This window comes from Hoplias malabaricus, chromosome 3 (genome assembly GCF_029633855.1).
Source record: "Hoplias malabaricus isolate fHopMal1 chromosome 3, fHopMal1.hap1, whole genome shotgun sequence".
Taxonomy (NCBI): domain Eukaryota; kingdom Metazoa; phylum Chordata; class Actinopteri; order Characiformes; family Erythrinidae; genus Hoplias; species Hoplias malabaricus.
The window spans coordinates 30,307,234-30,318,892 of NC_089802.1; positions in this window are offsets into that span (position 1 = coordinate 30,307,234).

An 11,659-nucleotide genomic window follows, 5' to 3' on the forward strand; every position below is an offset into this window, starting at 1 on the left:
TAACTCCTGTGTCCTTTTCCTCTCTAGTTTTTCACGTACTTCCCTGGATATCTCCTGAAACTTCTCTCTTGCTTCCTCTCTTTGCTGTATTGTTTCAAGTTCTTCTGTAAAATCTTTGTGTTCTTGTTGTGCTAATTCAGTCTCCATTTTTCCTATTTCATTTAATATTTTCTGCTGTTTTGCTCTAGCATGCTCTTCTGCTTCTATCAGTACCTCTCCTGTTATTCTCCTAGGCACTCCTTCTGTATTAGTACACAAAGATGCTCTAGGCCAAGAGTCATGATTCAGCCCGCCCTCAGCTGCTCGTGCTGAGGCTGTTGGCTTTGCGACTGTTAGCAGACCCCTGTTAAGGATGTTTGCTGAAAAAACGTCATTTCTCTGCTCTATTTGACTTTGTCGTCTCAAATCTGTCATAGACAGGCCTGTGTTTTCACGCACTTTAACTTCCACTGGTGTCATGACAGGGTTATTTGGTGTTTTCAGACAATAGTCTTGTTCTTCTACACTCTCTGGAACAGGCTCTTTCAGAGTAGGAATGCTGTTCATTGGGATAAATTCTAATACCTCCAGTCATCTTGATCTCAGCATTCTGCCATCCTGTTTCTGACAAAACAGGATATATACCTGCACTCTTTATGTCAAGGGCATACGGTGGAGGTCTATCTTTAACTCCCTGTCTTCCTTCGTCACTGTGTCTCATATCTTTTTCAGAATCTTCCCTTTCTTTCTCCTGCACTTTTTCTCTCATGGGTTCCTGTCTGTACTCCTGTTCTTTTTCTCTGACTTTAATTGCATGAGTTTCAAAAGCTTGTATTATAGCCAAGCACTGTAATTTTTTCTCTACCTGGGCCTTAGTTCTAGTAACTTTCCTTTCCACCATTTCTCTCACCTCCTGACATAATTCAACATCAAATGAACCTCTAAGTGGCCATTGCTTTTCTTTTTTAGTTGTTTTTTTATTCCACTGCTTCATGCATTCTGACAATTCTGCCTTTGTTCCCACTCCTTCAGAAAACATCAGGGAAAATGGAGTAATCTCCCTTTTTTCCGGGATTCATTAGCTTATTCCCCATTTTTTACTTCACTATTTCAACTTAAACTGTGTGTACAGAGTAATCAAACTAATCCTGTGTTTGTGTATATATGTGAGGATATATTCACACTCAGTTTGGCTTTTCTTTCTCTCTCTCTTTGTCTTTCTCCTTCTGCCTTGTATTGATGGCACCACCTGCTTTCAGCTTTATTCTGGTGGTCCTGCAACACACAAATTTACTTGACAAAAATATATACATGTTAATTTATCCTATATTTCCCTTTTATTTTAGATCATTTTATTTCAGCTGTGCTCACATACAACTCCATACATTCACCACATCCATTGAAAAAACCCAGTTCAACCGCATCCAGTCTCAGGAGCTCCAAACCCCTGTACAGCACTTTTACATCAATATCTTTCATACATTTTTAATTTGCCCCAGTAATTATTATTTTCCATTTAGACCAAATCAACGTGGCTTTTATCAGTACATCACAAATCAAAGTCCTGCCATCTCTCTCTTTTTCAAGAGTGAAACTTAGGCCTTACACACTTGTTAGGGGAGACCCCCCAAGCAAAGCATAAGATCTCAAAGCTCCAGCGAATTTGAGAGGAACTTAGACCCGTGATCTCTTTTTTCTCCCAATAAAAGCCATCATATGGAGATTTCAAATTTTTCTCCTTTTTCTCCAATACTAATTTAGCCATGATTACACCTTACAGTTTCCCCAATGTACCCTCAGTTTTAACACCTTCCTCTCCTTTTTTCTATTCTCAGCATCTAAAAAACGTCTTTCTGGAGCTCATTGTTTTATAGTCTCCCAGAAAGCTCATAAGAAACGTCTTTTTGGAGCTCAATTTCTAGTCTCCCAGAAAGCTCATAAGAAACGTCTTTCTGGAGCTCATTTTCTAGTATTTTCTTTAATTTACAGTCTCCCAGAAAGCTCAGAAAGTTTTTACTTTTTATTTAAAAACATCTCTTGTTCAAGGCTCGTTTTCATTACAAACATACAACCCTCAATTTTGAGGTTCATGAAATCATTTACAATAACTGTCCTTGAACGAAGCTCATATATTTTACCATTACAAATTTCTTTCCCTATTGATTTCTAAATCTCTCATTCTTCATCACATTTCCCACTTTCTCTAAACACTTTTTTACTCTCTCTGATACTCTCTGGTTTTTTTTCTTTCCTACTTTCTCTAAACACACACACAGAAAATGTATGGCTCTTTACAGCACAAGGGAGAGACCAGTTCTGCTCACACTCTCATGATGAACCAAAGAAAGGAGGAGGTAATCATTCCCCCACCTGCACTCGGCACTCACAAACATCTCTCAGCTGACCATACACACACACACATAGAAGGGGAAAAGGAGGGGTGAGAGACACATTGACACACACACACTCACGGCAAAACACTCCTTTTTTTCTAAACTTACTAAGCACACACTTACACACAATGCTCTCCTGGAGCTGTATTTTTGTGCGTGGGTCTGAAGTTTAGCACAGTCTCCTCATTCCAATCAAACTCCACCACTAATTTTTTCAAAGTCACACCTTTTTTTCTCTTGAGCAATTCCAGATCATATCTCGCTGCTAGATAGTCAATTTTATCGACCAGGAGAGGAATAACCCTTTCTCTTTCCCAAAAAACCTCTCTTTTCTCTATGATCACCTTCGCACGTAATTCTCTACACTGCCTGTGGTCCACTTCCACTGCACTCTGTAATAACTACACCTTATTTATTTGAAATATTTGACAGTTTCATAAATTTTGGTGCCACATCTCACAGTGAAAAAACCAACAAATAATGATTTAGCCTAGGATTGGTCAGTATAACGATAATACTGTATACCATTGTATTTAAAAATGGGGACAGTATCTTAAAATGAGGGTGGTATTTAGGGCGGTGGTGTGTCAAATTTCGGTTATTTGTATGGAAGCAAATCTGTCTCATCAGAATTTGAAATATTACCACCTTTGAATTTGTAGCACTGAAATTTTTTTTGCACTGAAATTATGCATCTAAATTTTGCTGCTTTTGAATTTAAGTCTTCAGATTTCCACCTCTGAATATTTTGCTTTGCAATTATGCATCTGAATATATATTGCTCTCGAATAGAACTCGTGAATTTTCAAGAAAACGTTTTCACTGTTATTATTCAAGCCTAATATATTCAGATAAAATAATTCAAGCTTAAAAAAATTCAAACAATATATTTCAAAGTTGCTCAAATTCGATAGACCAAATTCAGATACCAAAATACGAGTGAAAAAATTCTGAGTACATATCCGGGATACAAAAGGTGAGCAATAGATTCACTAGGATTTTCTCTTTCACCTTAAATGCTGCAGTAGTTACATTCTGTCGCCGCTAGATACGAACTATTTCCGTACCGTGGAAAAACTACACATTTAGCTTCCTTCAGTGGATATTATCTCTTTATTTTCAAAGTGTCTCAAAAATCTGAAAGGCTCACTGAAGATACAATGTTCCTTATGGAATTCATAATTCTTCCTTATATTTCTTCAGCACCAGTTGCTGAAATTTGCTCTCCAAGAAACGGGTTTTAATTGTCAACACATGTGTCAGTGTGAACTGTCGGGATGTGTTTAGCTAAATTCACTCGACTTAGTGCTCAAAGATATAGGCTCAGACTGACAGAGCACCCCCTCCCCACAGTAATACCATCTATTGTGATAATATTTTGAGACGGTATTACGTTGTGAAAAATGTGGATACCCTCCATCCCTAGTTTAGCCATTTGAAAAATTTTATATTGTTTTTTTTTAAAATAATACTGTTGTATGTTATCTCCTATGTCAACCCGGTCTCACACTTACTTGTGATATAGTCAAATATATAGGAGACCGCAGTTTGTGACATAGTCGCATATTTTTGACATTTTATGCGACAATATCACAATTATAAGTGAATGGGCAATTATCATACAAACCGTCATATCAGTGCCCTGTGTTATACGACAGTAACACGACAACTCTTCATCATTAAGGTGTCATTACCATCCGTTAATACCACTGTCTTATTGTCTTATTTTTTTATGGAAAATATAATGTTACTAATTAATTATTTGCTAAAATATCAAAGTAAATAATGGCTAGAGAAATATCCTTTTCAGTTTTATCCTTTTGAAAATTAGTCAAAATAATGTTAAGTGAAAGAAATGTTCTTGTTAGAGTTAAAGCTAAAGTAGGACACCAATAATAAACATTGCTTAGGAGAAACATTATAATAAAATACTTTATGCTTTTATTGGAATAACAACCTATGATATGTAATAGGCATTATGAATTTTTCTATGTTAAATGAGTAATGATGCCTGTAATGAGGAAGAGTTTTCGTGTTACTGTCACATAGTGTTTCTATGGTAATTACCCATACACTTATGATCGTGATATTGTCGCATAAAATGTCGAAAATATGCGACTACGTCACGAATTGCAGTCTCCTGTATATGTGACTATATCACAAATAGGTGTGAGACCAGGTTGTCTATGTTTTAAACAGATCAGGCTAACAAACAACAACAAACAAACATTATGCAGTAAATTCCAGTTTCTTTTCACAGTTCCTGTTTGTGAAGGCAGACCTGCGTGGTTTTCAGTGTTCTAAAATGACTTTGGACTTGAAAAAAAATTAATTAAATGCTGGTGGAATTATAAATGATGAGCACTGAACAATTACAGATCACCTTAAAAAGACAAGTGTATGTAGTTTCTGAGCCTTAATAAAGTCCTTATGGGAACGGACATTTCTTTTTAATTACTTCTCCCTCAGTTCAATTTGGATGGTTTCTTGTCTTTTCAACCCATCCCTGTCACTGAGCAATTTAATTCATCCATTACTGGAGAGATTGATGGAAAATTGGGAAAAAAGATCAATAATTGAGCATATGGGGAGTATAAAGATCCACTTATTCATAGGTCAGGCTTGGGACATTTCCCTAGAGGCAAGAATATAGAGACATGTGACTGTAATAAACAAATAATATAGAAGCATGTGACTGTAATAAACAAATAATATAGAGACATGACATTGTTTTAAACAAATGAGTTTTATGGCAAAAATATTAAATTGGTCATGGTATGTGCAAAGGGATACTTGAGTTCATAACTCGGGCCTAAACTCTGTAGAAAAAAAGGAGAATGGATTGAATGAGAGTGGAACAGCATGGGATTGCCTGGTACAGCATGAAACAAGGTATTTTTTTAAAAAACTACACTCACATCATTAGGTGATAAGGGTAGCATTTTAATTGGGGGATAATGGTAGCCTATGGAATGCAATCTAATTAAAAATAGGAGGGGCGAAATGATCTCAGCCCAAAAGATGCCTATGTAAACTGTGGTTTTCCTTGCCTGTTTTGTGAGTGCTCTGAAGGCCTTCTGAGATGCTCTTCAATGCTTTGAAATAAAACCTGAACCTACTGAATCTTCTAAAAGGTCGACTTCAAGTATTTTCTTTAGACTAGAATCTTTTTATTTAAGACGGATACTTTCAAGTGTTATAGTTAGACTAGCTATGAGATCAACACGTCGTGGTAACAACATTTTGGTGGCCCATCCTAAGGGGACTCTGAGAGACCCTGACCGGTGACAAAGATTGTTATCAGCACCAGAACTTTTGCATTTTGTTTTGAGGGTGAGAGAACCAACCTCATTGTAGTGTATGTTGGTTTTTTTGATCATACACCATGATATATATGTAAATATATATTTGAAATATATATTTATATATATTGTATTTATAGCGTTGACCTTATTCAAACTCTTATAATTACTGATATTTGACTAATGATAGCAATTAAAGTTTATAATTGGCTTAAGCAACTAAAACGTTACTAATTAGTTTGAGAATAAATAATAGTCAAGCTAAGTGAGATCTTCAGGACTTTCAGAGATTTTAATGAACAGACTGTACACACTGTAATTTCAAATAATGAAGATATTTATTAACAAAAGGAAGGAGGATATTTAATTAACATAGCATAATCTTGTAATCTCACGGCATCAACGCAGGGGAAGCCGATTCGACTTTAAAGATAAGCTAGGCACTATGACTTGTGACTAAAATGTTGCTAACTGAGGCTTGATTATGTATAAATTTATAAAGGGACTTAATTAGGCATCAGCTTCTGGAGAATGTGAGAATTTAGCTCGCTTACTCGTTCGCCGTTTTCTTCTGAGCCGTTGGGTCCCATGGTTCGATTTCCGTGCTCCGGGTTTTGCCTCTCGTCCATGCAGCGCCGTTAAAGGGAGTTCCTCCCGGGGTGAGTTAGAAGCTCTCGGCCTCAGGCGTAATGGCGTCGGACGGTTTGAGTTTCACGGAGAACCGCAGGCCTGGCTGGATTCCTTGAGGAAGGGAAGGCGTCTTCAGAGTGGTCGCCTCGTTGCTCGGTTCTCCAGAAGTAGTGCCCTCAGTAGTCGGCTTATAGCGCTAATATATCCGCTATCAACTAATCTAAAAGGGTGATATCTTATTCTGGCCACGAATAAGTTTCATCTGCTTTGATCACTCATGAGATCAAACTTCGATGGGCGATAAAACAAAAACACAATTAAAAGAAAAGAAAGTATTCAAATCATTCGACGTACTCGTAGACTTTCTCACACTAGCTTACTCAAGACGTCTCCTGGGAGCTTGGTGAGATTTCTTCAAAATTCTTTTGTTCGTCGTCGTGAGGAGGAGAAAACTTCTTGCTTGGAGAGGTTGGAGCTTGAAGAGATAAAACAAAGAGAACGCGTGCAGGCGTTCAAAGCGGAAACAAAGTTAAGAGTCAGAGAGGGAGCTTAGAGAAAATGAACGTAAGAGCGGAAGTTAAGAGTGTGAATTTAGAGAAAGAAAGAGCGAGTTGAGCTGAGCTGAGATTCCGCTGTTGAGCTTCTGAGCTGGTGTTGTGCTGATCTTCTGACCTGCTGTTGTGCTGAGCTGAACTGAACTGACGTCCTCTTTTCAAAGCCAGCGCGGTCACGCCCTATTGGGAGGTGTCTTTTCTTTGTTTGGATGCGAGTCCGAGGCTCACGTGACTCGCCTCCCGAAAGAGAAAAGAGGGGGAAGGTTTGGATCAGAGATTCAAACAGAAAAGGTAGAAATTTCACGTATCGAAATTTCTTATACATGTTAGTAACATATCACAATGAATGTCCTGGATTATTAATATCAAACATAAGATTTTATCTTGGGTACGTCGTGTTTACGTCCCATTTACAATATCGTGTTAGAAGATATTAATTCGTTTTTCTAATCAGAGACAGAAACTTCCTTTCATTATAGAAACAGTAATAAACATCATTTCATTAGAAGGTGGACGTTCATCTGAGGACACAGAGAGTGACATTCATACATATTGCATAAACATACTTATTAAAATTTCATTAAGTCCATTATGTATTTAGACGGCCTTAGGCAAGACGTGATCTCGCAAACGTCCACCTGGGGTTGCTGTTGGTCCATGCCGTTGATCCATGCTGTTCGTCCGGTGCGGATGGTTAACGGGAGGTCACCCCGAGTTCAATCAGTTTGACCATCTGGGCTGTCTGTTTAGTGGGCTCGAGATAAGGACGAGACATTTAGGTGCCATTGTCATAAAACGGGATTATAACTCCCCTCTTTGTTTGATGTCCTTTTGGTCTAAGAGCATCATAAAGTGGAGGGGGGGGGGGACTGCAGGGTCTTTGCACCCCCACGGTCTGTGGAATGTTGATTCTGTCGCAGACGAAGATCCTGGTCAGAGAGGAGAGTTCCCCCCTCAGAATCTTTCATTTCTTCATTTGATTTGATCAATACTCCACTACATTCCCCACTTTTTCAGTTTTATGGTTCGGCAGGGAGCATGGAGCTGAAAAGAACTTTTGCTTTGGAGGAAGGTGAGATCAGCAAGCATATTCAAACACATTTCCAGAGCGGATGTCTTCCTATTAGTGCATATGGAATGTTGATGTTTGCATGCTGAAGGGATTTTAATTATTTAGGGGTAGGTCTTGTTCAAACGCAACCTCGAGAGCTGATTCTTCGACATGGCCTTCGACTTCATATCTAAAACTTGGGGGTTCACCTCTCTGGGCTCTTTTATGTCTAACGAATTTGACCATTTTATTAGACCAAGTTTCTAACCTGCTCTGAAGGGCTCGAGTGCGTTTGAAATAGAACCAGGCTATACCAAAGGTCAAAAGGTATCCTAATCCTACCAGGGTAACTAGTAAGGTGTCCGGAGTGGACCATGCATAGGTGACAGGCTGAACTGGCCATAGGGGTTGAGACGACAGCTCTCTAAGAGTGTTATCTATGGGGGTTAGTTCAATGACTTGGGTTCCCTCATATTCTAGGCGAGTTAATGTTTTAGCTCGATGGTGTGTTTGGAGAAGAACTCTGAGATCTCTATGTTGCTCTCATATTGGTCAGGGTTTAGGTGATACAGGGCCAGGTCTCCTACATGTAGGATTGCGTTTACGGGGACGTCTACCCAGAAGGTTTGGCTAGGCAGGAGTACCCTTTCTGAGGTGTCATGTTGATCATAGGTTAGTTGGGCCTCTCTAAAGAGGATGTTAACCAACCAACGATTTCCAACAATCTCAGCTTGAGTACTAGTTACCAAACGTCGGGGTGTGACGACTACCGGGCATTGAGTATTACTTATCATAGGCTTGAGGCCACAGATCCCATTTGCGCTGTCACGAATGAAAGGTTTGCTAGGGCACAAGTAGTGAATGTCTTTAGTGAGTGTGCACATAAGCAAATTGGGTACCAGATATAGGTCAGGGTTATCGTCTTGGTATGCTACAAGATATGTTGTCTTTACACGAACACAGGCAGAATCTTGCCAGAAGCCAACGTTGACAACATCTTTCAAATGGTAGATGTTTTCAGGCGCCATTATGGGAAGGTTGATGATGAACGCTAATTCTCGGTCTTGAGGATTAACATAAATTGGGATGGCGCTACCTAAGGTATAGGCTAGGTGGGCCTGGAGATCAGTAACTACTTCTCGAGTCTCTGTAGACAAAATCTCCTGTACTAAGGATAGAGGCACCAGGTAGGGAGGAATTCTCCCCATGGCTAGGCTATCCACAGAGGAGCTGATTTCTTGTAGCATATCAGACAATAGCATATTCACAAGCTGGATGTGGGCAAGGTCAAGTTGTACTACTGAAAGCATAGAGTTAACCGTTTGGAGCGTTTTGTTCAAAGCGACACTGTGAGCGTTGAGCACTACGACGGTGCCACGTAGGGTTTGCCCAATTGTTTGCAGGTGCTGCTGCTGTTTGTCTAATTGGGTTTTAATGTTTGGAATTTCAGCTTGTAATTCCCCTACTTGACGTTTGACAGTGGCTACATTGATGGCATTGACGGCGGATGTTCCGAGACTCAGTAGTGATCCCACAGTTGCAGCTGCCATTAGCAATCCGCCTATGAAGCGTTTAGGTCGTTTGTTAAAACCATTTAGTTCTGATTGCGTCACGGTAAACTTTTGTAACTGGCGGAGCATGTGAGTTACGTCGGCTTCAGCATGGCTGATAGCTTCCTCAGTCCATCTAACTCCATTCCGGCCAGTCTGCAGAGTGGTTATCGGTAGGTTTTTGCTACACGCTTCGGCGGGATTCAACCATATGAATACTCTCTGGGTATGGAGGCGGCAATTAGTGATTAGCAGTCCCGGCTGATCTTTCAGTATTATTCCTGAGTCAGGACCCGGTTCAATCACTTCAGGGAGCACGGCGGTTCCTAGGGTGCCGACGATCAGGAGAATGAGCAGCGGGGCCATCCTACCGGAAGAGATGCTCATGGTTAGATTTAGGCTATCTATGGCGAGTCGTTTAGACAAATTATAAAAATTTTCACTATACCCCCCTTTTGATAAAAATTTCCTAGGGTAAACACTCTACAATAATTGACGATGACGGACTAGGGTCTTGCACCCTGAGTGTCCTCAGTCTGGTTAGGAGCTCGTTGCCTGCTAAAGAGTGAGAGAAAAAGGGAAAAGGGATAGAAGAACTAAAGTGTGAGTAGAAGGTTGTAGTTGTTTGTTAACCAACACCCTTCCTGCCTTTGGTTCTGTTGTTTATGATCTAACACAAGCGTTAGTATCCCCTACAAGTCCCATGGGGGTTGTGTGTGGTCGGATTTGGTTGCGGTGGACCCACTTGAGTTCAGTACTGCCCCGAGCTTTGTTTATTTTGATCCTGTAAACAACGGGGGACAGTTTGTCTGTGATCTTATAGGGACCGGACCATCGCGGTAGGAATTTGCGGGCCAGATTCCCCCCTGTTTTTTGCGACCTTCCAACAGGTTGGACAAAGATGTAGTACCATACCTTGTCCCCTATTTGGAGTTCATCGTGGGATGCTTTGTGATCATAGTACGCTTTGAGACCTTCTGCACTTTTTTCCAGTTTCTGCTGGGCAAAGGCGAAAGTGGCTTTGAGGTGTTTCTGCAGGTCCTCCATATACTGATGAGTGGTGTAGGCTACGGCTATGCTAGCTTCACCTGGCTGATATAACAGATGTAGAGGCAGAGTCATCTGTCTCCCTGTCATCAACTCAAAGGGTGAGACCCCGACTGCATCGTGTGGGGTCGCCCGTATGGCCATCAGTACAAGGGGTATCTTGACATCCCAGTCTCGTTGGTTTGCTGCTACGTACTTTTTCAGTATGCTAACAACAGTTCGATTGGCTCGCTCTACCTGACCTGAGCTTTGAGGATGGTAGCTAATGTGAAGGCTGGCTTTTACTCCTAAGAGTTGCCAGAGCTGCTGCATGACCTCAGCTGTGAAATGTGTCCCTCTGTCGGAGTCGACGCGGTTGGGTAGGCCAAACCGTGAGAAGACATGGTTCATCAGTAAGTATGCAGTGGTTAGCGCTGTGTCATTCAGTGCGGGGAGGCATTCTACTCATTTAGTGAATGCACACGTGACTGTGAGGAAGTACTTGTTACCTCTTACTGTTCGAGTGAGTGGTCCAACCCAGTCTATCTGGAGGTTTGACCAAGGGAAGGATAATCCTTTCTTTTGCAAGGGGGCTCTATGAAGAGGATTTGAGGGTTGAAATTGGCAACATACCAGACAGCCTTTAATGTAGTCAGCCACATCTTTTATCATGTGGGGCCAATATGCCACCTGCCGGAGCGCATGGTGTGTTGCTTTGACCCCTTTGTGTCCCACAGATGGGGAGTCATGGACGTGCATCAGCATCACCCCCCCCTGTGGCACTGAGGAACCACGAATGTAGGTGAAGTGTGCGAGTCAGTGGCATGAACTAGCAAGCCTTTGATGACTTGGAGGGACGCTCTGGCGCCGTATAGGTCTTTAAGGCCTGGTATGGTGTCAAGATCTTGGGCTGAGATGGGACATGTAGATGGGTCAGAGACATGGCTAAGCATTTTAGAAATGGATGGGTCTCGAGCTTGGAGAGTAACTAAGTCAGCGTCAGAAAAAGCAGGGTTAATAGAGACAATGGTAGTTTTAGCATTGTCAGGCGATGCCTTCGTTACAGTTCGTGACAGCTAGGACTTAGATGTCGGGTGGGTTTAGATAAAGGGAGGGATCGAATGTCCACGATGTGCCTTCGCGGGCCCCTTGTTTGGCTAAATTATCTGCTTGA